At 46.5% G+C, this 24,000-nt stretch overlaps 2 protein-coding genes across 2 annotated transcripts in view; one reads left to right on the top strand and one right to left on the bottom strand.

Annotated features, from left to right (window-relative positions):
* Nucleotides 1-24,000, bottom strand: part of Vps16B (Vacuolar protein sorting 16B) — a 512,904-nt gene that overhangs the window by 255,759 nt on the left and 233,145 nt on the right. The gene's annotated exons all lie outside the window — the stretch shown is intronic.
* LOC139755931 (carbonic anhydrase-related protein 10-like) overlaps nt 10,792-24,000 on the top strand; it is a 341,538-nt gene continuing 328,329 nt past the window's right edge. The window contains exon 1 of the mRNA XM_071674704.1: nt 10,792-11,182. The gene's annotated coding sequence lies outside the window, so the exon portion shown is untranslated. The remainder of the gene's footprint in view (nt 11,183-24,000) is intronic.

Genomic DNA, 24,000 nt, shown 5'->3' on the forward strand with positions numbered 1-24,000 from the left:
GTCAAGAGCTGAGCTTACAGTAGTCAAGAGCTGAGCTTACAGTAGTCAAGAGCTGAGCTTACAGTAGTCAAGAGCTGAGCTTACAGTAGTCAAGAGCTGAGCTTACAGTAGTCAAGAGCTGAGCTTACAGTAGTCAAGAGCTGAGCTTACAGTAGTCAAGAGCTGAGCTTACAGTAGTCAAGAGCTGAGCTTACAGTAGTCAAGAGCTGAGCTTACAGTAGTCAAGAGCTGAGCTTACAGTAGTCAAGAGCTGAGCTTACAGTAGTCAAGAGCTGAGCTTACAGTAGTCAAGAGCTGAGCTTACAGTAGTCAAGAGCTGAGCTTACAGTAGTCAAGAGCTGAGCTTACAGTAGTCAAGAGCTGAGCTTACAGTAGTCAAGAGCTGAGCTTACAGTAGTCAAGAGCTGAGCTTACAGTAGTCAAGAGCTGAGCTTACAGTAGTCAAGAGCTGAGCTTACAGTAGTCAAGAGCTGAGCTTACAGTAGTCAAGAGCTGAGCTTACAGTAGTCAAGAGCTGAGCTTACAGTAGTCAAGAGCTGAGCTTACAGTAGTCAAGAGCTGAGCTTACAGTAGTCAAGAGCTGAGCTTACAGTAGTCAAGAGCTGAGCTTACAGTAGTCAAGAGCTGAGCTTACAGTAGTCAAGAGCTGAGCTTACAGTAGTCAAGAGCTGAGCTTACAGTAGTCAAGAGCTGAGCTTACAGTAGTCAAGAGCTGAGCTTACAGTAGTCAAGAGCTGAGCTTACAGTAGTCAAGAGCTGAGCTTACAGTAGTCAAGAGCTGAGCTTACAGTAGTCAAGAGCTGAGCTTACAGTAGTCAAGAGCTGAGCTTACAGTAGTCAAGAGCTGAGCTTACAGTAGTCAAGAGCTGAGCTTACAGTAGTCAAGAGCTGAGCTTACAGTAGTCAAGAGCTGAGCTTACAGTAGTCAAGAGCTGAGCTTACAGTAGTCAAGAGCTGAGCTTACAGTAGTCAAGAGCTGAGCTTACAGTAGTCAAGAGCTGAGCTTACAGTAGTCAAGAGCTGAGCTTACAGTAGTCAAGAGCTGAGCTTACAGTAGTCAAGAGCTGAGCTTACAGTAGTCAAGAGCTGAGCTTACAGTAGTCAAGAGCTGAGCTTACAGTAGTCAAGAGCTGAGCTTACAGTAGTCAAGAGCTGAGCTTACAGTAGTCAAGAGCTGAGCTTACAGTAGTCAAGAGCTGAGCTTACAGTAGTCAAGAGCTGAGCTTACAGTAGTCAAGAGCTGAGCTTACAGTAGTCAAGAGCTGAGCTTACAGTAGTCAAGAGCTGAGCTTACAGTAGTCAAGAGCTGAGCTTACAGTAGTCAAGAGCTGAGCTTACAGTAGTCAAGAGCTGAGCTTACAGTAGTCAAGAGCTGAGCTTACAGTAGTCAAGAGCTGAGCTTACAGTAGTCAAGAGCTGAGCTTACAGTAGTCAAGAGCTGAGCTTACAGTAGTCAAGAGCTGAGCTTACAGTAGTCAAGAGCTGAGCTTACAGTAGTCAAGAGCTGAGCTTACAGTAGTCAAGAGCTGAGCTTACAGTAGTCAAGAGCTGAGCTTACAGTAGTCAAGAGCTGAGCTTACAGTAGTCAAGAGCTGAGCTTACAGTAGTCAAGAGCTGAGCTTACAGTAGTCAAGAGCTGAGCTTACAGTAGTCAAGAGCTGAGCTTACAGTAGTCAAGAGCTGAGCTTACAGTAGTCAAGAGCTGAGCTTACAGTAGTCAAGAGCTGAGCTTACAGTAGTCAAGAGCTGAGCTTACAGTAGTCAAGAGCTGAGCTTACAGTAGTCAAGAGCTGAGCTTACAGTAGTCAAGAGCTGAGCTTACAGTAGTCAAGAGCTGAGCTTACAGTAGTCAAGAGCTGAGCTTACAGTAGTCAAGAGCTGAGCTTACAGTAGTCAAGAGCTGAGCTTACAGTAGTCAAGAGCTGAGCTTACAGTAGTCAAGAGCTGAGCTTACAGTAGTCAAGAGCTGAGCTTACAGTAGTCAAGAGCTGAGCTTACAGTAGTCAAGAGCTGAGCTTACAGTAGTCAAGAGCTGAGCTTACAGTAGTCAAGAGCTGAGCTTACAGTAGTCAAGAGCTGAGCTTACAGTAGTCAAGAGCTGAGCTTACAGTAGTCAAGAGCTGAGCTTACAGTAGTCAAGAGCTGAGCTTACAGTAGTCAAGAGCTGAGCTTACAGTAGTCAAGAGCTGAGCTTACAGTAGTCAAGAGCTGAGCTTACAGTAGTCAAGAGCTGAGCTTACAGTAGTCAAGAGCTGAGCTTACAGTAGTCAAGAGCTGAGCTTACAGTAGTCAAGAGCTGAGCTTACAGTAGTCAAGAGCTGAGCTTACAGTAGTCAAGAGCTGAGCTTACAGTAGTCAAGAGCTGAGCTTACAGTAGTCAAGAGCTGAGCTTACAGTAGTCAAGAGCTGAGCTTACAGTAGTCAAGAGCTGAGCTTACAGTAGTCAAGAGCTGAGCTTACAGTAGTCAAGAGCTGAGCTTACAGTAGTCAAGAGCTGAGCTTACAGTAGTCAAGAGCTGAGCTTACAGTAGTCAAGAGCTGAGCTTACAGTAGTCAAGAGCTGAGCTTACAGTAGTCAAGAGCTGAGCTTACAGTAGTCAAGAGCTGAGCTTACAGTAGTCAAGAGCTGAGCTTACAGTAGTCAAGAGCTGAGCTTACAGTAGTCAAGAGCTGAGCTTACAGTAGTCAAGAGCTGAGCTTACAGTAGTCAAGAGCTGAGCTTACAGTAGTCAAGAGCTGAGCTTACAGTAGTCAAGAGCTGAGCTTACAGTAGTCAAGAGCTGAGCTTACAGTAGTCAAGAGCTGAGCTTACAGTAGTCAAGAGCTGAGCTTACAGTAGTCAAGAGCTGAGCTTACAGTAGTCAAGAGCTGAGCTTACAGTAGTCAAGAGCTGAGCTTACAGTAGTCAAGAGCTGAGCTTACAGTAGTCAAGAGCTGAGCTTACAGTAGTCAAGAGCTGAGCTTACAGTAGTCAAGAGCTGAGCTTACAGTAGTCAAGAGCTGAGCTTACAGTAGTCAAGAGCTGAGCTTACAGTAGTCAAGAGCTGAGCTTACAGTAGTCAAGAGCTGAGCTTACAGTAGTCAAGAGCTGAGCTTACAGTAGTCAAGAGCTGAGCTTACAGTAGTCAAGAGCTGAGCTTACAGTAGTCAAGAGCTGAGCTTACAGTAGTCAAGAGCTGAGCTTACAGTAGTCAAGAGCTGAGCTTACAGTAGTCAAGAGCTGAGCTTACAGTAGTCAAGAGCTGAGCTTACAGTAGTCAAGAGCTGAGCTTACAGTAGTCAAGAGCTGAGCTTACAGTAGTCAAGAGCTGAGCTTACAGTAGTCAAGAGCTGAGCTTACAGTAGTCAAGAGCTGAGCTTACAGTAGTCAAGAGCTGAGCTTACAGTAGTCAAGAGCTGAGCTTACAGTAGTCAAGAGCTGAGCTTACAGTAGTCAAGAGCTGAGCTTACAGTAGTCAAGAGCTGAGCTTACAGTAGTCAAGAGCTGAGCTTACAGTAGTCAAGAGCTGAGCTTACAGTAGTCAAGAGCTGAGCTTACAGTAGTCAAGAGCTGAGCTTACAGTAGTCAAGAGCTGAGCTTACAGTAGTCAAGAGCTGAGCTTACAGTAGTCAAGAGCTGAGCTTACAGTAGTCAAGAGCTGAGCTTACAGTAGTCAAGAGCTGAGCTTACAGTAGTCAAGAGCTGAGCTTACAGTAGTCAAGAGCTGAGCTTACAGTAGTCAAGAGCTGAGCTTACAGTAGTCAAGAGCTGAGCTTACAGTAGTCAAGAGCTGAGCTTACAGTAGTCAAGAGCTGAGCTTACAGTAGTCAAGAGCTGAGCTTACAGTAGTCAAGAGCTGAGCTTACAGTAGTCAAGAGCTGAGCTTACAGTAGTCAAGAGCTGAGCTTACAGTAGTCAAGAGCTGAGCTTACAGTAGTCAAGAGCTGAGCTTACAGTAGTCAAGAGCTGAGCTTACAGTAGTCAAGAGCTGAGCTTACAGTAGTCAAGAGCTGAGCTTACAGTAGTCAAGAGCTGAGCTTACAGTAGTCAAGAGCTGAGCTTACAGTAGTCAAGAGCTGAGCTTACAGTAGTCAAGAGCTGAGCTTACAGTAGTCAAGAGCTGAGCTTACAGTAGTCAAGAGCTGAGCTTACAGTAGTCAAGAGCTGAGCTTACAGTAGTCAAGAGCTGAGCTTACAGTAGTCAAGAGCTGAGCTTACAGTAGTCAAGAGCTGAGCTTACAGTAGTCAAGAGCTGAGCTTACAGTAGTCAAGAGCTGAGCTTACAGTAGTCAAGAGCTGAGCTTACAGTAGTCAAGAGCTGAGCTTACAGTAGTCAAGAGCTGAGCTTACAGTAGTCAAGAGCTGAGCTTACAGTAGTCAAGAGCTGAGCTTACAGTAGTCAAGAGCTGAGCTTACAGTAGTCAAGAGCTGAGCTTACAGTAGTCAAGAGCTGAGCTTACAGTAGTCAAGAGCTGAGCTTACAGTAGTCAAGAGCTGAGCTTACAGTAGTCAAGAGCTGAGCTTACAGTAGTCAAGAGCTGAGCTTACAGTAGTCAAGAGCTGAGCTTACAGTAGTCAAGAGCTGAGCTTACAGTAGTCAAGAGCTGAGCTTACAGTAGTCAAGAGCTGAGCTTACAGTAGTCAAGAGCTGAGCTTACAGTAGTCAAGAGCTGAGCTTACAGTAGTCAAGAGCTGAGCTTACAGTAGTCAAGAGCTGAGCTTACAGTAGTCAAGAGCTGAGCTTACAGTAGTCAAGAGCTGAGCTTACAGTAGTCAAGAGCTGAGCTTACAGTAGTCAAGAGCTGAGCTTACAGTAGTCAAGAGCTGAGCTTACAGTAGTCAAGAGCTGAGCTTACAGTAGTCAAGAGCTGAGCTTACAGTAGTCAAGAGCTGAGCTTACAGTAGTCAAGAGCTGAGCTTACAGTAGTCAAGAGCTGAGCTTACAGTAGTCAAGAGCTGAGCTTACAGTAGTCAAGAGCTGAGCTTACAGTAGTCAAGAGCTGAGCTTACAGTAGTCAAGAGCTGAGCTTACAGTAGTCAAGAGCTGAGCTTACAGTAGTCAAGAGCTGAGCTTACAGTAGTCAAGAGCTGAGCTTACAGTAGTCAAGAGCTGAGCTTACAGTAGTCAAGAGCTGAGCTTACAGTAGTCAAGAGCTGAGCTTACAGTAGTCAAGAGCTGAGCTTACAGTAGTCAAGAGCTGAGCTTACAGTAGTCAAGAGCTGAGCTTACAGTAGTCAAGAGCTGAGCTTACAGTAGTCAAGAGCTGAGCTTACAGTAGTCAAGAGCTGAGCTTACAGTAGTCAAGAGCTGAGCTTACAGTAGTCAAGAGCTGAGCTTACAGTAGTCAAGAGCTGAGCTTACAGTAGTCAAGAGCTGAGCTTACAGTAGTCAAGAGCTGAGCTTACAGTAGTCAAGAGCTGAGCTTACAGTAGTCAAGAGCTGAGCTTACAGTAGTCAAGAGCTGAGCTTACAGTAGTCAAGAGCTGAGCTTACAGTAGTCAAGAGCTGAGCTTACAGTAGTCAAGAGCTGAGCTTACAGTAGTCAAGAGCTGAGCTTACAGTAGTCAAGAGCTGAGCTTACAGTAGTCAAGAGCTGAGCTTACAGTAGTCAAGAGCTGAGCTTACAGTAGTCAAGAGCTGAGCTTACAGTAGTCAAGAGCTGAGCTTACAGTAGTCAAGAGCTGAGCTTACAGTAGTCAAGAGCTGAGCTTACAGTAGTCAAGAGCTGAGCTTACAGTAGTCAAGAGCTGAGCTTACAGTAGTCAAGAGCTGAGCTTACAGTAGTCAAGAGCTGAGCTTACAGTAGTCAAGAGCTGAGCTTACAGTAGTCAAGAGCTGAGCTTACAGTAGTCAAGAGCTGAGCTTACAGTAGTCAAGAGCTGAGCTTACAGTAGTCAAGAGCTGAGCTTACAGTAGTCAAGAGCTGAGCTTACAGTAGTCAAGAGCTGAGCTTACAGTAGTCAAGAGCTGAGCTTACAGTAGTCAAGAGCTGAGCTTACAGTAGTCAAGAGCTGAGCTTACAGTAGTCAAGAGCTGAGCTTACAGTAGTCAAGAGCTGAGCTTACAGTAGTCAAGAGCTGAGCTTACAGTAGTCAAGAGCTGAGCTTACAGTAGTCAAGAGCTGAGCTTACAGTAGTCAAGAGCTGAGCTTACAGTAGTCAAGAGCTGAGCTTACAGTAGTCAAGAGCTGAGCTTACAGTAGTCAAGAGCTGAGCTTACAGTAGTCAAGAGCTGAGCTTACAGTAGTCAAGAGCTGAGCTTACAGTAGTCAAGAGCTGAGCTTACAGTAGTCAAGAGCTGAGCTTACAGTAGTCAAGAGCTGAGCTTACAGTAGTCAAGAGCTGAGCTTACAGTAGTCAAGAGCTGAGCTTACAGTAGTCAAGAGCTGAGCTTACAGTAGTCAAGAGCTGAGCTTACAGTAGTCAAGAGCTGAGCTTACAGTAGTCAAGAGCTGAGCTTACAGTAGTCAAGAGCTGAGCTTACAGTAGTCAAGAGCTGAGCTTACAGTAGTCAAGAGCTGAGCTTACAGTAGTCAAGAGCTGAGCTTACAGTAGTCAAGAGCTGAGCTTACAGTAGTCAAGAGCTGAGCTTACAGTAGTCAAGAGCTGAGCTTACAGTAGTCAAGAGCTGAGCTTACAGTAGTCAAGAGCTGAGCTTACAGTAGTCAAGAGCTGAGCTTACAGTAGTCAAGAGCTGAGCTTACAGTAGTCAAGAGCTGAGCTTACAGTAGTCAAGAGCTGAGCTTACAGTAGTCAAGAGCTGAGCTTACAGTAGTCAAGAGCTGAGCTTACAGTAGTCAAGAGCTGAGCTTACAGTAGTCAAGAGCTGAGCTTACAGTAGTCAAGAGCTGAGCTTACAGTAGTCAAGAGCTGAGCTTACAGTAGTCAAGAGCTGAGCTTACAGTAGTCAAGAGCTGAGCTTACAGTAGTCAAGAGCTGAGCTTACAGTAGTCAAGAGCTGAGCTTACAGTAGTCAAGAGCTGAGCTTACAGTAGTCAAGAGCTGAGCTTACAGTAGTCAAGAGCTGAGCTTACAGTAGTCAAGAGCTGAGCTTACAGTAGTCAAGAGCTGAGCTTACAGTAGTCAAGAGCTGAGCTTACAGTAGTCAAGAGCTGAGCTTACAGTAGTCAAGAGCTGAGCTTACAGTAGTCAAGAGCTGAGCTTACAGTAGTCAAGAGCTGAGCTTACAGTAGTCAAGAGCTGAGCTTACAGTAGTCAAGAGCTGAGCTTACAGTAGTCAAGAGCTGAGCTTACAGTAGTCAAGAGCTGAGCTTACAGTAGTCAAGAGCTGAGCTTACAGTAGTCAAGAGCTGAGCTTACAGTAGTCAAGAGCTGAGCTTACAGTAGTCAAGAGCTGAGCTTACAGTAGTCAAGAGCTGAGCTTACAGTAGTCAACAGCTGAGCGTACAGTAGTCAACAGCTGAGATTACAGTAGTCAAGAGCTGAGCTTACAGTTGTCATTAGCTGAGCTTACAGTTGTCAAGAGCTGAGTTTACAGTAGTGAAGAGCTGAGCTTACAGTAGTCAAGAGCTGAGCTTACAGTTGTCAATAGCTGAGCTTACAGTAGTCAAGAGCTGAGCTTACAGTAGTCAAGAGCTGAGCTTACAATAGTCAGGAGCTGAGCTTTGAATGCCCAACAGCTGCGCAGTGATCACCCAAGAGTCGGGCTGCGAGTGCGCGTATGAGAGCGCAGTCGTGAACGCCTCCGAGCTCATGTGTGAACGCCAGAGTACCATCGCCGTAGACGCCCAAGACATCCGTGGTGCAAATCCCATTACTAAAAGCTGACTTGTCGCTTTCATACATATCCAAACTCGTACCTGAATCTCTAGTTTTACAGTAAAACTATTATTTCTCTTCGCAGTAGAAGTATTAAACAACCCCATTTGGTAGAGCATTCACTATTCCAGCGCGAGTTTTACTAATTCACTCTCAAAAGCAGCTGGAAACATTTCACGTCCGTGTCTTTTTCATCTCGTGAAACACACTTTTTAATTTCCTGAGTACCGAGGTTGATAGCGTTCTAGATATTGATCTTTTACGTTCATTCTCTTGACTGTGTATATTCCAAAAGCTCTCTCTCTCTCTCTCTCTCTCTCTCTCTCTCTCTCTCTCTCTCTCTCTCTAAGTTGGCCCTTATCGTCGTTAAACATAACATCACCAGATGTGCTCTCCTGGCTGCTGTAATATTTCATCTTCTCACTGCCTGTATCCCAAACTCGTTGTCATTATGTCCAGAAATAAATCGTGTAATGTATATATCTATGAATAAAACTCTTTCATCATAAATTCCTTATGGTGTGAGGCAACCAACACATCAGGTCGAAAAACACTTTAAAACGAGACTGTGTTCATTTGTAGACGCAAACGGACCTGGATAACTAACCTGTTGTTTCCAGTTTCCAGTTTCCAGAGCCACATTCCTGGTAAGCCAAGGATAGCATTCACCTTCAACGCCCTTCCTACGTACTTCCTCATCCTAAAGCTTACGTACCCAAGCCTCCTCCCTGATTCCTCTCTGTGTCTCCTTCCGCCTGTGCAGAAGAACCCTGAGTGGCACTGTCTGTCATTCCCAACGTCTCAGAGAGGAGTCTCGTACCCATAGTACAGCACAGGTGCTGAGGCAGATGGATAAAGGAGCATTTTCCAGCCGTAGCCAATCACCAGGTATAGGATGGATATGGGACGAGGAGGGAAAGGATAACGATGGTGTTACTGGGAAGGTGTGTGAGGAAAGGAAGGGAAGACGCCCATCTCTTCCTGCCAGGGGACGACCTGTGGTGGTGGGAGGGTGTTGGAGGCTGGGTAGAGCACCTTGCCCATCTCCTCCTGCCAGGGGACAACCTGTGGTGGTGGGTGGGTGTGGGAGGCTGGGTAGAGCACCATGCCCATCTCCTCCTGCCAGGGGACGACCTGTGGTGGTGGGAGGGTGTAGGAAGCAAGGTAGAGCACCTTCGCCCTCGGCATCTTTGTTTCCCTCGACACGGCTCGGGTCTTCCCCTCTCGCTCATCTTAATTGTCAGCCTGACGGTGTTCCTGGTTGAGGATTCCTAAGATAAATGACACAACACGGCCCTTCTAACCTCGGAGCAACGGGCCTCCGGTAGGGAAATTGAATTTTCCTCACCATTCCAACTCTTTGATGATATGCAAATGAAATACTTGGTGGAATCTCCCTCGCGTTTTGTACCGCCTCGTTGGTAGACGTAACTGATATGAGAGTAGATGACTCCAGAAGAATCCAGACTCCAAAAGGGTCCACGAATGGAAATGGGCAGAGTTAGTAGTGTATGTGTAACAGTTCAGGAGGAAATGGGGCCGATAAGACGTGTCTGTCTAGGTGTGTCCTGGTAGGGGAAGTCAGAGGTGTGGCATTGTGCCTGGCGTTATGTTTCTTGGTGAGGGAGGTCAAGCATGTGGCAATGTGTCTCTCGGTGCTTGTCCTGGTGAGGGAGGTCAGGATTGTGGCACTATGTCTGTCAAGGTGCGTATGCGCCCTAGTGAGGGAAATCAGGGATGTGGCACTGGACCTGTCGAGGTCATATGTAACAATGACCTACGTATGTGTGGAGTGTGTCAGACAAAATGTGTCTTAAGGCATACTTAAGTCACACTAGTCGTATCGCAGACACTTGTGGCCTGTGAACGTAGGGCGACAGTTAGATGTGGCCAGACCAGAGAGAGACTATTCTTCACCACATCTGTTGCAGACCACAGTCTACTACTGGATCAGTGCCTCGCCTGATCCAAATTCTACCTTCAAATAAAAGACTTATGCTACATTCACAAGATTAATCTCTCCCCAGGGCACTAGTGGACCGGTAGACCCTATTACCCTGACGGGAAAACATAGATTCGGGAAAGATGTGGGTAAACATTGGTGTCCGGGAATAGGGTAAGAGATTTATGGAACAGGTCGCCGAGTACAGGAGTGGATGCTACGTGGGTGTTTAGGTAGCTTTAAAAGGAGGTTTGGATGATGTGTTTATGGGGTTCAGACGGTGGGTTGTAAGGTGGACAGACTCATCAGGACCTGCCTAGCATGATGGGCCAATGGGTCTCTTCCAGTGCCCTCACTTCTCATGTTCTTAGGTTTCTTCTATGGCGGGTCATGTGACCTGGCCTGACGTCACTGACCTTCGTGCGATGTTGCCAAACTTCTTTGGTATTGATTTTCATGTTCATTTCCTAAGGAAGGTCATGGGGTCTGGACCGAAATATAGAATTCCCAGATATTTTCTAATATTTTTCCAAACACACACACACGCACACACACACACACACACACACACACACACACACGCACACTCACACACACGCACACCTAAGATACGTACTTCTCTAGCGACCAGCTCCTAAGGATGGATGAACTCCTGGGTCAGGTGTGGGCCGACTGCCATGCCCAGGATTCGAACCAATGCAGCAGGTTCGACCCCCAGGCTAACCCATACTGACTCTTGGTCAGCGACGCTAACCACTACACCACGGAGGCCCGTACTGTGTGTGTGTGTGTGTGTGTGTGTGTGTGTGTGTGTGTGTGTGTGTGTGTGTGTTTTCACAAGAATATACTGACGACAGGTGTTCTAGTGAACGAGGATTCGAGCTACATGGCTTCAAAACACTCGACCCACACGATCCTGCGAAGCCATTCCCAATGAGCCAACAGACGCCAATAAAGTCAACAAATGACCAAGAAGGTAATGAAGGGAAATAATTAATATCCCTCACTGTGATGGAGACAGCGGGGGTCATTAGCGCGCCGCTGGCACCACGGGGGCAGAGCAGCCCCTATATAACCTACCTGCCGTAGTGTCAGGAGTCAGTGTGCGTCCGGCTGGACGGGAGAGCGGACGAGTACCGATGCTGGCGAGCTTCTCACACTCTCTCGGACTTGACTCGCTCGATGTGTGTATCACAGAAAGGAATATTGTTGCTCTTGGGGGTAACTGAGGTCAAAGTGATTCTTGTGCTCAGTGGAAAGAGATAACCACTTTTACGACTCTCTCTCTTTCTCTTTTTCTCTTTTCTCTCTCTCTCTCACTTTGAGTTGCAGTGATGTTATAAAGAGGTATATGAATATATATATATACTGTACCACGCTATAGCGTTTCTATATGAGGTAGAGAAGGCATAGATTTTTAAAAGGTGACGGACACATGCTCTAAGGAGGAGAACCAGTTGCTTCATCCAGCTGAGGAAACAGTAAGTAATCGTGACTTTTGTAGCTACAGACATTTACAACAACAACAACAACACCAACAACAACAACAACAACAACAACAACAAAAATATGCCAGAACAAAAAAAGACGTTCACGAGACACGCTGACCCAAAAACAGTTGAATTCGTCAGGTAGACTTCGACGAAGGTATTATGTCTTGACGAAGTGATTGTCTTTTTTTTTTTTTAGGAGGTATAGACGACGAGGATATTATATCTTGACGAAGTGAGTGTCTTTTTTTTTTGTAAGACGTATAGACGTCGAAGATATTATATCTTGACGAAGTGAGTCTTTTTTTTTCTTTAGGAGGTATAGACGCCGAAGATACTATGTCTTGACGAAGTGATTGTCTTTTTTTTTAGGAGGTATAGACGTCGAAGATATTATATCTTGACGAAGTGATTGTCTTTTTTTTTAGGAGGTATAGACGACGAAGATGTTATATCTTGACGAAGTAAGTATCTTTCTTTTTTTTTTTTAGGAGGTATAGACAACGAAGGTATTATGTCTTGACGAAGTGATTGTCTTTTTTTTTTTAGGAGGTATAGACGACGAGGATATTATATCTTGACGAAGTTATTGTCTTTTTTTTTTTTAGGAGGTATAGACGACGAAGATATTATATCTTGACGAAGTCATTGTCTTTTTTTTTAGGAGGTATAGACGACGAAGATATTATATCTTGACGAAGTTATTGTCTTTTTTTTTAGGAGGTATAGACGACGAAGGTATTATATCTTGACGAAGTGAGTGTCTTTTTTTTTTTCTTAGGACGTATAGACGTCTTTGAAGATTACGTCACAGGGCAAAGACTGAGCCCGAGGAAGGTACCCGAGTCGACTACACAGCCAAAAAAAAATATATATTGCATTTAGGATTATTTTCTTTTGTAGTGTTTGCTGTAAAGGGGATTTTCGTGTTCATTTCGGGGGATTTTTACGCAGGGATTACGCCTAGAAGCTATACGTATTCTGAGCGTGTGCTCGCAGACGCAAAGCCACATATGGAGAATGGGAACTTCATGCAGAAATCATGATGAGAATAATCACACTTTAGTTTATTGAACGGAAACCTTTTGTTTCATTTTTGAACAGGTTTCCAGTCTTCGTAAGAGGCCGATCCTCTTGTGTTATGAGAGCTGAACTTATCACCCACAATAAGGAAGCAGACACGTGACGATCACAAATGAACTTGTAGACCACCAGGGAAAATCAGAGTAGGATCACATCACATAGGATTTGATCCTGTTAACATCTACTGGTGTCTCTGTATACATTCCTTCACATGCTACTATTTGCTTCTGAAGATGTGTTCAAATACACGAAAGCGCTTAGATTTTTCTGCTTTAATTTTCCCTCGTGGTCTAGAAGGTCATATATATATATATACGGGGATGTGCGGAGGAGTGTGGATATGTTGGAAATGAAATGTCTGAGGGCAATAAGTGGTATGAGGAGGTTTGATCCAATGAGTAATAAACGAGTAAGAGAGATGTGTGGTTATGATGGGTGTAGTTGAGAGAGTTGAATTAGGTGTACTGAAATGGTTTGGACATATGGAGAGAATGAGTGAGGAGAGGTTGACAAAGAGGACATATGTCATAAGTGAGGAGAACAAGAAGGACGGGGAAGACCAAATTGGAGATGGAAGGATGGAGTTTATAATATTTTGGGTGATCTAGATGAAAGACACCCATGGGATAGAGTGAATTGGAACGATGTGGTATACAGGCGTCGACGTGCTATTAATGGACTGAACCAGGGCATGTGAGGCGTCCGGGGGTAAAACCATGCTAACTAAGGTCCGTGGATGAAGAGCTGTGGTCTCGGTGCATTACACATGACAGCGAGAGAATGAATGTGAGCGGATGCGACCCTCTCTCTCTCTCTCTCTCTCTCTCTCTCTCTCTCTCTCTCTCTCTCTTCCCCTCCCCCCTCTCCCTCTCTCTCTCTCTTCCCCTCGCCCCCCTCTCCCCCTCTCTCTCTTCCCCCCCCCCCCCTCTCTCTCTCTCTCTCTCTCTCTCTCTCTCTCTCTCTCTCTCTCTCTCTCCACTTCCCGGCGCTAGCTCACTCGCAAAGGCAGGAAACGGCCATGAAGTACGACCGTACGCAAAATGTCGTTTCATAACCGTCCTCTCGACTCTCGCAGGGCACGTGTGGCAACGACTCGTGAGAGCGGACTGTCATAGGACGGCAGCTGGTCCTCCACGCTCCCAACGGCATAGCGCCCTTCACTACCCGAGATAACATCGCACGAGTATCTCCCACCTCCCCTCACGATAACATCCACCGACACTCCAGAGAGAGATGGGTATAGATCATTCTATCAGTAAAGATAATCTCTCTCTCTCTCTCTCTCTCTCTCTCTCTCTCTCTCTCTCTCTCTCTCTCTCTCTCCTTCGCTCACTCACTCACACACACACACACACACACGCACACACACACACACACACAGGAGAGAAAGTTGAGAGGTTAAATGCGCATAAAAAGTCCGCTTATAAAGTTTAGCTGTAGAGGGAGGGAGGCTGGTTGGTTGGTTGGTGAGGGTGAGGATGTGAATGGAGATAACCTGGAGGAATTTGAGTGTTTTTTTTTAGATCCTTGAGAATGGTCAATAACAGCGAATGGAACCATGGAAGATGAAGGAATTCCTCAGCTGGGTAAGGGGCGCTAAGATTCTGGGTACACTGAGGAATGTGTGTGTGAGAACAAAAAATGAGAATGTTTGATGGTATAGCAGTGCCGACGGTGCTGTATGGATGCGAGGCGTGTTTCTTCGAGCATGGAGTATGGAGGCGAGTGTATGCGTCGGAAATGAGATGTTTGAGGACAATATGTGGTGTGAGGTGGAGGGTTGATCGAATGAATATAAACGATAGGGCAAGAAAACAAGTGTGGCAGTGAGAAGAGAGAGAGAGCTGAAGAGGATGTGCTGAAATGATCTGGACATATGAAAATGATGAGTGAGGGGAGGTTGGCTACAAGAGTATATACATGCAGGAAGTAGAAGGAAAAAAGGAGATAACAGGGGTGGAGATGGAAGGATGGAGTGAAAGGTGCTTTGAGTGTTCGAGACCTGAACATGCAAGAGAGTGTGAAGAGTGCATGGGGTAGAGCGAATTGGAACGGTGTTATATAGATAGGGCGACGCGTTCTCAATGGTCTGAACCAGAGCATAAGAAATGGTTAGGGTAAACCATGGATAGGTCAGTGGGGTTTGGCCGTGGATAAGGGGCTCCGGCTTCGGTGCATTATACATGACAGATAACGAGAAGAGTGGATATGAGAAAATGTGGCCCTTCCTCGTCAAATCAGAGCACTACCTCGCTAAGCAGGAAAAGGTGAACATATATATATATTATTTATTTGCTTTGTCGCTGTCTCCCGCGTTAGCGAGGTAGCGCAAGGAAACAGACGAAAGAATGGCCCAACCCACCCACATACACATGCATATACATACACGTCCACACACAGCACATATACATACCTATACATCTCAATGTATACATACTGTCTGCCTCTATTCATTCCCATCGCCACCCCGCCACTCATGGAATAACAACACCCTCCCCCCCTCATGTGTGCAAGGTAGCGCTAGGAAAAGACAACAAAGGCCACACTCGTTCATACTCAGTCTCTAGCTGTCATGTAATAATGCACCGAAACCACAGCTCCCTTTTCACATCCAGGCCCTACCGAACTTTCCATGGTTTACCCCAGACGCTTCACATGCCCTGGTTCAATCCATTGACAGCACGTCGATCCCGGTATACCACATCGTTCCAATTCACTCTATTCCTAGCACGCCTTTCACCCTCCTGCATGTTCAGGTCCCGATCACTCAAAATCTTTTTCACTCCATCTTTCCACCTCCAATTTGGTCTCCCACTTCTCTTTCCCTCCACCTCTGAAACATATATCCTCTTGGTCAATCTTTCCTCACTCATTCTCTCCATGACCAAACCATTTCAAAATACCCTCTTCTGCTCTCTCAACCACACTCTTTTTCTTACCAAACATCTCTCTTACCCTATTATTACTTACTCGATCAAACCACCTCACACCACATATTGTCCTCAAACATCTCATTTCCAGCACATCCACCCTCCTGCGCACAACTCTATCCATAGCCCACGCCTCGCAACCATACAACATTGTTGGAACCACTATTCCTTCAAACATACCCATTTTTGCTTTCCGAGATAATGTTCTCGACTTCCACACATTCTTCAAGGCTCCCAGAATTTTCGTCCCCTCCCCCACCCTATGATTCACTTCCGCTTCCATGGTTCCATCCGCTGCCAAATCCAATCCCAGATATCTAAAACACTTCACTTCCTCCAGTTTTTCTCCATTCAAACTCGCCTTCCAATTTAATTGACCCTCAACCCTACTGTACCTAATAACCTTGCTCTTATTCACATTTACTCTCAACTTTCTTCTTTCACACACTTTACCAAACTCAGTCACCAGCTTCTGCATTAAGCGATGAGCGACATGAGCGATGCAACGCTATAAGCTGGGTGAAACACGGTATGAGATCCTTCGATAACTCCACATAACCAATTTTTTTTTCCGCTGCTGGTGTGAGCTTGACGCCCCCACACCGTCATCCTGGGGAATACAATCCTACGTACTGGGGCAGCCCCAGCTCAGGCCAATGATCTTCCTGACGTTGGCAGACGTAAGGAATACGTAACAGGATTCCCACAGACGGTTGTCCCCCAATTATCTAAGAGAAACGCAAACGTACAATTGAAATGGTGACCATTAAGGCAAAATGCCACTCAGGGAAGAAGAAGAAGAAGAAGAAGAAGAAGAAGAAGAAGAAGAAGAAGAAGAAAGAAGAAAAGAAGAAGAAGAAGAAGAAGAAAGAAGAAAAGAAGAAGAAGGAGAGGAAGAAGAAGAAGAAGAAGAAGAAGAAGAAGAAGAAGAAGAAGAAGAAGAAAGAAGAAAAGAAGAAGAAGGAGAGGAAGAAGAAGAAGAAGAAGAAGAAGAAGAAGAAGAAGAAGAAGAAGAAGAAGAAGAAGAAGAATAAGAAGAAGAAGAAAGAAGAAAAGAAGAAGAAGGAGAGGAAGAAGAAGAAGAAGAAAAAGAAGAAGAAGAAGAAGAAGAAGAAGAAGAAGAAGAAGAAGATTGGTGCAAGGTGTATAAGGATTAACATCAAAGAGAAGGAGATTGTAAGAAGATGAAGACTGCGGTTTGAAAGCGTCAGCCAGGTATGTGGTGTGCCACTAGTGAGGGTCGTGATATGATACAGGTAATGCAGGTGGCGGGTGGTGCTTGGAGGCGCCTGGTAGACGAATGCAGTGGTGGAGGGGATTACGTCTCGTGGGTTTTGCTGCTGGAAATCACGGTTGATTATCATCAGTCCCGGATTTCCCCTTTGAGTGACTACGGCCACAGGCGGGTGTGATGGAGCTTCCTCCACACACACACACACACACACACACACACACACACACACACACACACACACACACACTCGCTGGCTCAGCCCTGAAGCCTGGCAGCTGAGAAGATAAAACCTTTACATCAAACTTTAAACCAGTTTTATCCTCGTGTTAAACCACGAGCTGGAAAACATCAAAGTGTTTGGAGGAGGGTTTGATGCTAATGGTGTGCCAAATAAGATTTATGTAAAATGTGATACACGTGCCTAATCTTTTGATCAACAGATGCATGAGAGAGGTAGAACACATAACAGAAGTGAGTATGTTATGTTTATACTACCCAAAGGCATAAGCGTTCATGTTGGTATGGACAATTTAATCCAACGATATACACTCAGGCGCCTACGAACACATTCATACACTTATACAGTTGGTCAGCAATTGGTGTGTGTGTGTGTGTGTGTGTGTGTGTGTGTATATATGCACAATCACCAGTGGAAAGAGAAAATAAGAATGGTAATTACTTTCGTTTATCATATATATATATATATATATATATATATATATATATATATATATATATATATATATATATATATATATTGATCTATGGTTATTCCAACAATATGGACATATATTTATCAAACACCGAACCTCACAGATGACCTATACACTGATCTGGTATTTATAATATATGACCTCCATCTCTGGGATGCAGGTAAAACTCTGACCGATATAGAGATTCGTCCTTGTTGAATATGCATCGTACATCACCACGAGTAAATAGCATGATGGACCTGCTGCTTTGGTCACTGGTACATGCAGGTAGCCTGTACCTGGTAAGGTGGTTATGGACGTGCCACTCTGGTCCCTGGTATACATGAAGGTAGCCTGTCCCTGGTAAGATGGTTATGGACCTGCCACTCTGGTCCCTGGTACATGCAGGTAGCCTGTATCTGGTAAGATGGTTATGAACCTGTCAGTCTGATCCCTGGTACATGCAGGTAGCCTGTACCTGGTAAGGTGGTTATGGACCTGCTACTCTGGTCCCTGGTATACATGCAGGTAGCCTGTACCTGGTAAGGTGGTTATGGACGTGCCACTCTGGTCCCTGGTATACATGAAGGTAGCCTGTACCTAGTAAGGTGGTTATGGACCTGCTACTCTGGTCCCTGGTATACATGAAGGTAGCCTGTACCTGGTAAGATGGTTATGGACGTGCTACTCTGGTCCCTGGTATACATGCAGGTAGCCTGTACCTGGTAAGATGGTTATGAACTTGTCAGTCTGGTCCCTGGTACATGCAGGTAGTCTGTATCTGGTAAGATGGTTATGAACCTGTCAGTCTGGTCCCTGGTACATGCAGGTAGCCTGTACCTGGTAAGATGGTCATAATACTGAACTCTTATACATTGTACTACAGCATCAGCGCACCAGAACTTACCCCAGCACCGTAACATCAGTCCACCGTAACTTTCTTTTTTTTCCTTTTTTCGTACACTGGAGGCTCCAGTCATGGACAAAAGTCCACCATAGTTGCCTCCACGTCTCCCGACAACGGCTTCCTCCTATGCACCGCCCCTATCCGAAGGCATCTGCAGATGTCCTCCGACACCGGCACCGAATAAGTCCCTGAGATTCATACACTCTACTTCCCTACTGCCTTCTGCTACTACCACCAACACCAGTGGCCAGGGACCACTACCACCACCACCACCACCAGTGGCCAGGGACCACTACCACCACCACCACCAGTGGCCAGGGACCACTACCACCACCAGTGGCCAGGGACCACTACCACCACCAGTGGCCAGGGACCACTACCACCACCACCACGACGGCCACTGTCCAGGGAAACATCCGCCCAACACGGACATGAGCCACTTGGATCAACTGATCTACTCCACAGCTGATGGGGGTCTCCAGGGGTGTGTGACCGTCAGGCATCATCAATACAGTCGCTCGTGGACGCTCCACAATGGTGAAGCCAATGGAGGATGATGGCCTTTCCAGCGTCGGATCACAAGATCAGGTAGATTCTGGACTGTGTCCAGGCATCAGGAAGGAATCCTGTGTCTTTTTTTTGTACCTTTATGGAACTGTTCCTCTCTTCTGTTCTTACGTATGATAGGAAAAGTTGCCGAGTCTTACAGAAAATCACTTACAGAATTGGTTTTATCTACATGATTCCACATGAAGTCAGTTACCGCTGGCACAAATCAACGCCGCTGAAAAATGAACGCTGGCAGCTGGTGGTGGAGGCCACAGCCTGCGCCTCTGGACCATTTTATTACGTGAATCTGGTCGTTGTTGGCCTGGCTGTCACGATGGAAGGCTGAGTGATTCCTTCCTCCCTGGTAGTGTGGGTCTGCCTGGCCGTGCCTACCTGCTCCTCACTCCCAACCCCTACGTCCATTATGCCCCACATCCCCCCTCCCGATCTCTCAGTCACCCCCAGGGCCTTTCTCATCACCCACTCGCTCCTCATGACTCACATCCCTTGTCTCCTCATTCCTCCCGGTTTCACCACCATGTGTGTGTGAGTGACAAGTGCCGTACCGGTATACATTACGCATGTCTTCGAGTATCATATACATTATACAACCATCTGTACGTCTGCAGTACATGTATTAATGTATCATGCATTGTGGATGATGCATATCTCGGTCATTACAGACCTCAGCCATTTTGTACTCAGTCACCACACATCTAAGTCATCACAAATATCGGTCGCTAAGCAGTTCAGTCACCACACACCTCAGTCACCACACACACCTCAGTCACCACACACATCAGTCGCCACATACCTCAGTCGCCACACACCTCAGCCACCACTCACCTCAGCCACCACACACCTCAGCCACCACACACCTCAGCCACCACACACCTCAGCCACCACACACCTCAGCCACCACACACCTCAGCCACCACACACCTCGGTCACGACTCACTCAGTTTCCAGACACCTCAGCTACCACACAGTCACCAGGCCCCTCAGTCAAAACACACACACACACACACACACACACACACACACACACACACACACACACACACACTACACACACACCTCTTACGTCTGCTCTTGCTGGCGGCGCTTCACATATTCTCTGAACATTTGTGGACGAATCCTGCAAGTTGGTTCAGCTGTTTGAGAAGACAATTAGTCGCCCCATTTCTCTTGAGCAAGAAGCAAGACCGTAAAAAAAAAAAATAATATGAGAGTAACGAGCGATCCGTCAGTACTAATTGGAACTTATGAGGCAAGATGAGGAAAGGGAGAATGAGGAAGAGAAGGAAATCATCCTCTTGCCAATTCCTTTGCCCATCATCCTCTTGCCAATTCCTTTGCCCATCATCCTCTTGCCAATTCCTTTGCCCATCATCCTCTTGCCAATTCCTTTGCCCATCATCCTCTTGCCAATTCCTTTGCCCATCATCCTCTTGCCAATTCCTTTGCCCATCATCCTCTTGCCAATTCCTTTGCCCATCATCCTCTTGCCAATTCCTTTGCCCATCATCCTCTTGCCAATTCCTTTGCCCATCATCCTCTTGCCAATTCCTTTGCCCATCATCCTCTTGCCAATTCCTTTGCCCATCATCCTCTTGCCAATTCCTTTGCCCATCATCCTCTTGCCAATTCCTTTGCCCATCATCCTCTTGCCAATTCCTTTGCCCATCATCCTCTTGCCAATTCCTTTGCCCATCATCCTCTTGCCAATTCCTTTGCCCATCATCCTCTTGCCAATTCCTTTGCCCATCATCCTCTTGCCAATTCCTTTGCCCATCATCCTCTTGCCAATTCCTTTGCCCATCATCCTCTTGCCAATTCCTTTGCCCATCATCCTCTTGCCAATTCCTTTGCCCATCATCCTCTTGCCAATTCCTTTGCCCATCATCCTCTTGCCAATTCCTTTGCCCATCATCCTCTTGCCAATTCCTTTGCCCATCATCCTCTTGCCAATTCCTTTGCCCATCATCCTCTTGCCAATTCCTTTGCCCATCATCCTCTTGCCAATTCCTTTGCCCATCATCCTCTTGCCAATTCCTTTGCCCATCATCCTCTTGCCAATTCCTTTGCCCATCATCCTCTTGCCAATTCCTTTGCCCATCATCCTCTTGCCAATTCCTTTGCCCATCATCCTCTTGCCAATTCCTTTGCCCATCATCCTCTTGCCAATTCCTTTGCCCATCATCCTCTTGCCAATTCCTTTGCCCATCATCCTCTTGCCAATTCCTTTGCCCATCATCCTCTTGCCAATTCCTTTGCCCATCATCCTCTTGCCAATTCCTTTGCCCATCATCCTCTTGCCAATTCCTTTGCCCATCATCCTCTTGCCAATTCCTTTGCCCATCATCCTCTTGCCAATTCCTTTGCCCATCATCCTCTTGCCAATTCCTTTGCCCATCATCCTCTTGCCAATTCCTTTGCCCATCATCCTCTTGCCAATTCCTTTGCCCATCATCCTCTTGCCAATTCCTTTGCCCATCATCCTCTTGCCAATTCCTTTGCCCATCATCCTCTTGCCAATTCCTTTGCCCATCATCCTCTTGCCAATTCCTTTGCCCATCATCCTCTTGCCAATTCCTTTGCCCATCATCCTCTTGCCAATTCCTTTGCCCATCATCCTCTTGCCAATTCCTTTGCCCATCATCCTCTTGCCAATTCCTTTGCCCATCATCCTCTTGCCAATTCCTTTGCCCATCATCCTCTTGCCAATTCCTTTGCCCATCATCCTCTTGCCAATTCCTTTGCCCATCATCCTCTTGCCAATTCCTTTGCCCATCATCCTCTTGCCAATTCCTTTGCCCATCATCCTCTTGCCAATTCCTTTGCCCATCATCCTCTTGCCAATTCCTTTGCCCATCATCCTCTTGCCAATTCCTTTGCCCATCATCCTCTTGCCAATTCCTTTGCCCATCATCCTCTTGCCAATTCCTTTGCCCATCATCCTCTTGCCAATTCCTTTGCCCATCATCCTCTTGCCAATTCCTTTGCCCATCATCCTCTTGCCAATTCCTTTGCCCATCATCCTCTTGCCAATTCCTTTGCCCATCATCCTCTTGCCAATTCCTTTGCCCATCATCCTCTTGCCAATTCCTTTGCCCATCATCCTCTTGCCAATTCCTTTGCCCATCATCCTCTTGCCAATTCCTTTGCCCATCATCCTCTTGCCAATTCCTTTGCCCATCATCCTCTTGCCAATTCCTTTGCCCATCATCCTCTTGCCAATTCCTTTGCCCATCATCCTCTTGCCAATTCCTTTGCCCATCATCCTCTTGCCAATTCCTTTGCCCATCATCCTCTTGCCAATTCCTTTGCCCATCATCCTCTTGCCAATTCCTTTGCCCATCATCCTCTTGCCAATTCCTTTGCCCATCATCCTCTTGCCAATTCCTTTGCCCATCATCCTCTTGCCAATTCCTTTGCCCATCATCCTCTTGCCAATTCCTTTGCCCATCATCCTCTTGCCAATTCCTTTGCCCATCATCCTCTTGCCAATTCCTTTGCCCATCATCCTCTTGCCAATTCCTTTGCCCATCATCCTCTTGCCAATTCCTTTGCCCATCATCCTCTTGCCAATTCCTTTGCCCATCATCCTCTTGCCAATTCCTTTGCCCATCATCCTCTTGCCAATTCCTTTGCCCATCATCCTCTTGCCAATTCCTTTGCCCATCATCCTCTTGCCAATTCCTTTGCCCATCATCCTCTTGCCAATTCCTTTGCCCATCATCCTCTTGCCAATTCCTTTGCCCATCATCCTCTTGCCAATTCCTTTGCCCATCATCCTCTTGCCAATTCCTTTGCCCATCATCCTCTTGCCAATTCCTTTGCCCATCATCCTCTTGCCAATTCCTTTGCCCATCTTCCTCTTACCATTCCCTGGCCCATCACCCTCTCACCATTCCTTTGCCCATCATCCTCTTGCCAATTCCTTTGCCCATCATCCTCTAGCCAATTCCTTTGCCCATCACCCTCTCGCCATTCCTTTGCCCATCATCCTCTTCCCAAACCTTGCCCATCACACATACCCCCTCCGCATAATTACCTTCCACTTTCCCCATCATCACATGGCCTTCACCCCATTCTTCCCATCAGCCACTCGCCCCCATCACTCTCACTGCTGCCTAAACCTCTTCCATCACCCACGCCCTACATATATCATCCCACTTTGTCCCTATCATCTCAGGCTCTCCCCATCATCCTATTTAGTCCTATTTCCTATCATCCTATAGCCGTATTCCCCATCATCTCCCGACTTCCCTATTATTCCGCGCCATCAATATCATCCCGCTACTTCCCTAGTGTCCCACGCCTTCTATGTCAACACACGCGCGCGCCCCCCACTCCCTTGCTCAGCGAGCCCCGCCCTATTATCCCACTGCTGACCATCTCACATCACTGCCATCAACGGAAACGACCACGCCATCATCTTCAAACCATCATCATCACCACCTCGCTTCCCCCCCACATTATCTTCTCGTACTGTTTACATCACCCGAGGCACCACCTCACCAAGCTAGAACATCTACCTCATCACACCTTCCTCATCACATCTACCTCATCACACGTGCCTCATCACATCTACCTCATCACATCTACCTCATTACAGCTTCCTACAACATATACATCAATTTACACGTCTACAGTGCGTGTATAAATACAACGTAAGGAGCCTTGTGCCATACATCATACAGTTGTCATACATCATACAGCTGTCATAAATCATACAGTTGTCATACATCATACAGTTGTCATACATCTTACAGCTGTCATACATCATACAGGGATCTGTGTTCTGGGTCGCTCTACACCACCACGAACGAAGCGTGTCTCTCATTCACCGCACATCTCGATCATCATTCAACCACCACGCACCTCAGTCACCACACACACACACACACACACACACACACACACACACACACACACCTCAGTCACCACACACACACACACACACACACACACACACACCTCAGTCACCACACACACACACACACACACCTCAGTCACCACACACACACACACACACACACACACACACACACACCTCACACACACACACACACACACCTCAGTCACCACACACACACACACACACACACACACACACACACACACACACACCTCACACACACACACACACACACCTCAGTCACCACACACACACACACCTCAGTCACCACACACACACACCTCAGTCACCACACACATACACACACCTCAGTCACCACACACACACACCTCAGTCACCACACACACACACACACACACACACACTTCAGTCACCACACACACACACACACACACACACACACACAAGCACACACCACTCATTGTACGTGAGCACATTAGCGTGTCAAGAACAAGCTAAAGTTAGGTTGAAGGCAATGGCGTGATCCCAA

The sequence above is a fragment of the Panulirus ornatus genome, chromosome 20 (assembly GCF_036320965.1).
Source record: "Panulirus ornatus isolate Po-2019 chromosome 20, ASM3632096v1, whole genome shotgun sequence".
Classification (NCBI taxonomy): domain Eukaryota; kingdom Metazoa; phylum Arthropoda; class Malacostraca; order Decapoda; family Palinuridae; genus Panulirus; species Panulirus ornatus.